Here is a 5,622-nt window from a genome sequence, read left to right as displayed (position 1 = left end):
TTCAGGAAGTTACTCTTGGTCCAATGAGAGCTTCTGGATTCCTTGTTTCAGGAAGTTACTGGGGTCACAGGCAGATGGGTTGGGGTAGGGCATAGGTCTTTTAGATTGCAGGGTCTGATGGGGGGTTTGCTGGGCAGCCTGGTTGCAGAAGTTTTCTCTGCTGGTCAGCAACTGGAGCAGAGTTTGGTGGGGCTTGTGGGGATTGGCTATGTCCCAGGGCCTGGGTAGTAGAGGCAAATAAAAATGATTTTGAGATACCATCTTACACCTGTCAGAATGGCTAAGATCAAAAGCACTGCAGACAGCTTATGTTGAAGAGGATGTGGAGAAAGGTAACACTCCTCCACTGTTGGTGGGAATGCAAACTTGTACAGCCACATTGGAAATCAGTGTGACAGTTTGTCAGGAAATTGGGAATCAATCTTCCTCAAGACCCAGCTATACCACTCTTAGGCATATACCCAAGGAATGCTCAATCATAGCACAGGGACACATGCTCAACTATGTTCATAACAACATTATTCATAATAGCCTGAACCTGGAAATAACCTAGATGTCCCTCAACTGAAGAATAAATTAAGAAAATATGGTACATATACACAATGGAGTACTACTCAAGAGAGTAAAACAATGACATCATGAAATTTGCAGGCAAATGGATGGAACTAGAAAATATCATCCTGAGTGAGGTAACCCAGACTCAGAAGGACAACATGGTATGTACCCGCTCATAAGTGGATGCTAGATGTAAAGCAAAGGATAACCAGACAACAACCCACAACTCCACAGAAGCTAGCTAACAAGAAAGATTCAAAGATGGTTACATCAATTGCCCTAGGAAGGGGAAATAGATGAGATTTCTATGAGTGAACTGGGGGTGAGGAGTGGGTAATGGAGGGTGGGGGATGGGGGATGAGAACATAAGGAAATGGGATGGTTGAGCTGGAACAGGGATGGTGTGGGAAAGCAATGAGAGAGATAGCATGATGGAGGGAGACATCATGGGTAGAGAGAGGGTGCCTGAACTGAACTGGCTTACTCCAGTGATCACACTGGTGAATACATTGTCATCACAGAGTTTTTCTCCAATGACTGATGGAAGCAGATGCAGAGATCAACAGCCAAATACCAGCAAAAGCTCCAGAAGTCCAGTTAAAGAGAGAGAGAAGAGGGATTCTATTAGCAAGTACATGAGGATAACAATGTGGAAACCTGCAGAGATGACCAAACCAAACTAGTGGGAACTTATAAAAGTTGGATCAATGGCCGTACAGCCTGCATGGGACTGGACTAGGCCCTCTGCATTGCGAGATAGTTGTGTAGCTTGATCTGCTTGTGGGGCTCGTGGTGGTAGGATCAGAGTCCATCTCTGGTGCATGAACAGGCTTTTTACAGTACACTACCTATGGGGAACACCTCATGCAGGCTTGAGGCAGGAGGAAGTGCTTGGACTTACTTCTACTAGATGTTCCTCCCCATGGGAAGTCTTGCCTTCTTGTGGAGGTGGGGGGTGGGGGCTGTGTTGGGAGGGGGAGACTGTGGGGGCAAGAGGAGAGAAGAGGGGGCTCTTTGGTTTGTAAAATGAATGAAAAAATTTTAATTAAAAAAGGAAAGAAAATGCTAATGCACAATACAAAAGGGGTAATTATGTCATTAAAGGCAAGATTAGCACCCTTGGATGAATGGATCTGAGATACAATTAATATTGAATCTCATGACCTGATGATACTTGGATATGAGAGGTAATTTCCAGGAAAAATAGTAATGTCAGGTGTTTTAATTGCAGTAGACAAGATCATCAAAAAAAAGGAATGTAGCCGGGCGGTGGTGGCGCACGCCTTTAATCCCAGCACTTGGGAGGCAGAGCCAGGCGGATCTTTGTGAGTTCGAGGCCAGCCTGGGCTACCAAGTGAGTTCCAGGAAAGGCGCAAAGCTACACAGAGAAACCCTGTTTCGAAAAACCAAAAAAAAAAAAAAAAAAAGGAATGTAAACAGGGCATTCCTAGAAACAATGTTTTTTTCAAGGAATAATCCCAAGAGAATGTCCCTACCTTCTGGAATACGCAGAAGGTGTGGTAAAGGCAACAAGGGACAGACAAGGTAATCCTTTGTGTTTGTCATCTGCAAACTCCCTGAGAAGTCTCTTTTGGGCCTCCATGACAAATTCAGTTCAGTCCTTTCCTGCCATCATAGAAGAAAACCCTTCCTAGAGGAACTAAATAATCTAATGCATATTGTGAAAAAAACCATACTTCTTGGGGTGATAGACCAGATATACAAGAAAGAAAAAGGTTCTGGAAAAACCATGAAGCAAATTTTTTGGAAAACTTCTATAAATGAACAAAGACCAAAATTAAAAATATGAATAAATGTCATTCCCATTGAAGGCCTTGTTGACATAGGTGCAGACATAACAATAATTGCACCAGAATCTTCACATCCGAATTGGCCTCTTCAGGAGGTAAACGTTCAGTTTGTATGGATTGGAACAGTTTCTTAAATGAAACAGAACATGAGATGGGTTGAATGTATAAGACCAGAGGGACAGAGAAGAAAATTTAAGCCATATGTGGCTAATATAGCTATGAATCTATAAGGATGAGATTTATTACAACAATGGAATACCCAGATTGAAATTCCTTCAACCTCAGAAACAAACCATAAAATAACATATGTTTCTGAGAACAATATTAGAAGGTATAAAGAATGGGCACCAATCATCCAGATTGTACAAGAACAGGGCACAACAGCTGCTGATCTTTCAAAGACACCAACGGCCCTACCTTTAAAATGGTTAACAGACAAGCCTGTATGGGTTCAACAATGGTCATTAACAAAAGAGAAACTACAGGCCTTTAGAACAGCTGATACAAAAGCAGTTAAATGCTCAGCATATTGAAGAATCAACCAGCCCTTGGAATTCTCTTATATTTGTTATTAAAAATAAATCTGATAAGTGGAGAATGGTAACAGATCTAAGAGCAATTAAAAAGGTAAATCAACCAATAGGCTCTCTACAATCTGGAATTCCTTTGCCTACTCTATTATCTAAATGATGGCCTCTTATAGTTATTGATTTAAATGACTGTTTCTTCTCAATGCCCTTACAAGAAAAAGACAGAGGAAAATTTGCCTTTATGGTACCTACTTATAGTAATTCCCAGCCAGACAAGAGATATCAATGGAAGTTTCTCCCACAGGGAATGCTGAATAGCCCAACTCTGTGCCAATATTTTGTATGACAGCCATTGGAAGTAATATGTAAACAATTTCCTAAATCTATAATTTACCATTACATAGACAATATTTTACTAGATGATTCAAATGAAGATACATTTGAAAGACTGTTTGAAGAAGTAAAGAAAGATCTGCCTCACTGGGACTTACAAACTGTTCATGAAAAGATACAAAAAGGAGATTCTATTAATTTTTTAGAATATAAAAAAGTCTAAAAAAAATTAGAGCCCAAAAGGTGCAAATTAGGAGAGATCGATTACAGACTCTTAATGACTTTCAAAGATCATTCAGAAACATTTCCTATCTATGGGCCAATATTGGGGTAAAAAATGATGAACTGAGTAATTTGTTCAAAACATTAGAGCATGACAAGGATTTAAATAGTTCAAGAGAATTATCAGCTGAAGCTTTGGTAGAAAAGAAAATACAGGATACACATGTGGATTATGTGGATCCAAAGCTTGACTGCATTTTGGTTATTTTACCCTATAAGCATTCTCCTATAGGAATTTTAATGCAGAATGAAGATATTATATTGGAATGGATATTTCTACCAAATAAACAGAGTAAAAAAATGAAAACTTAAAGATCTCTGAGTTAATTTTAAAAGAAAAATTAAGACTTTGTCAATTAGCAGGAATGGGCCCAGCAGAAATTGTAGTAACTTTAACTAATGATGAAATTGAAAAATTATGGGCAGAAAGTGAACCTTGGCAAAGAGCTTGCAGTAATTTTGGGGGAAAGATTAACAACAAATATCCCAAAAGTGATCGAATTAAACTTACAAAGAGAGCTAACTGGATCTGCCTCACTTTTTATAGGAAACACCGATATCTGGAGTCCTTACATTTTATACAGATACAAACCAAAAAGGAAAGGCAGGTTACAAATTAGGAAATTTTAAGTAAAGTGGTTCGAAGTCCTTATAATTCAGACCAAAAATCAGAATTATATGCTATTCTGATGATACTAATGGATTTTTAGGAACTTCTCAAAATAGTTACTAACTCTCAGTATGCTGAAAGAGTGGTCTTACATATTGAAACTGCAGAATTTATCCCTGATGAGTCAGAATCAACTTTGCTATTTATTCAGTTACAAGAAATAATCAGAAATAGGAATCATTCCTTACATATAACTCAAACCCAATCCTATATTGGTCTGCCAGGTCCTCTAGCACAAGGTAATGATGAGATCAATAAACTATTGATAGAAAATGTGCTGGAGGCCTCAAAATTTCATAAAAATGATCATGTCAATAGTAAAGGTTTAAAAAGAATTTTTCCATAACCTGGCAACAAGCCAAGGATATTATAAGAAAATATCCTACTTATTCTTTTTACAGTTAGCAGGATGTAACCCAAAGGGCACTCAGAGGAATGAAATCTGGCAGATAGTAGATGTATTTCATTGTGTAGAATTTGGAAAATTGAAGTATGTATACGGCACAATTGATACCTATTCAGGATTTCAATGGGCAGTTGCACTGAGTTCTGAAAAGGCTGATTCTGTAATCACACATTTGCTAGAAGTTATGGCCATCATGGGTATACCTGTACAAATTAAAGCTGACAATGCTCCAGCATATGTCTCTAGTTAAAGTTTTTGGGTTATTACAATATAAAGCATATTACAGATATACCACACAATGCTACAGGCCAAGCAGTCATAGAAAGATCAAATCAAACTCTGAAGGATGTGCTAAATAAACAGTAAGGGGTAACAAAAACCTCCAGAAATAGATTACATAATGCTTTATTGACTTTTAATTTTCTCAGTGTTAATGAGAATGGAACAACAGCTGCAGAGAGACATTGGATAATAGAATCTACAGAATTAAATCTGCCTGTATACTTTATAGATATGCTGACCTCAGAATGGAAACCAGGATATGTATTACGTTGGGGATGAGGTTTTGCTTTTGTTTCTACAGGAGAAGAAAAGCTATGGATACCATCAAAATTGATAAAGGTTCAATTTGAACAAGAGAGAGCTCTTAATTAGAAGAGGTGTTAGTTCATCAATCAGCATGACCATTCAATTTAAACTAACTTATTTCACTAACAAATGCTTTTCATTTAATCAGAAATAACTTGCCAAAAGGGAACCTCCCCAATGTTAGGCTTGGGGAAGGTTTTTTTTTTTTTTTTTTTTTTTTTTTTTGTCTTTCACGAGAATGAAGGCTGAGGAATCCGAAGAACACTGAACAAATGAGACATCTGAAGAAAAAGAACAAATTATCTAAAAGAAAATGTTCCAAGAAAGAGTAAATTGGCCTATTGGTATATCACGTAACTAACAGGAAAAAAAAATCCATATGTCTTCCTAAATGTTTGTTTCTGCTCTTCTCTACAGACACATAATGCAAATGGTCTTTATGTAGTC

The sequence above is a fragment of the Peromyscus maniculatus genome, chromosome 12 (genome assembly GCF_049852395.1).
Source record: "Peromyscus maniculatus bairdii isolate BWxNUB_F1_BW_parent chromosome 12, HU_Pman_BW_mat_3.1, whole genome shotgun sequence".
Lineage (NCBI taxonomy): Eukaryota > Metazoa > Chordata > Mammalia > Rodentia > Cricetidae > Peromyscus > Peromyscus maniculatus.
The sequence above is the reverse complement of the archived record's forward strand: the minus strand, read 5'-3'. Positions refer to the sequence as shown.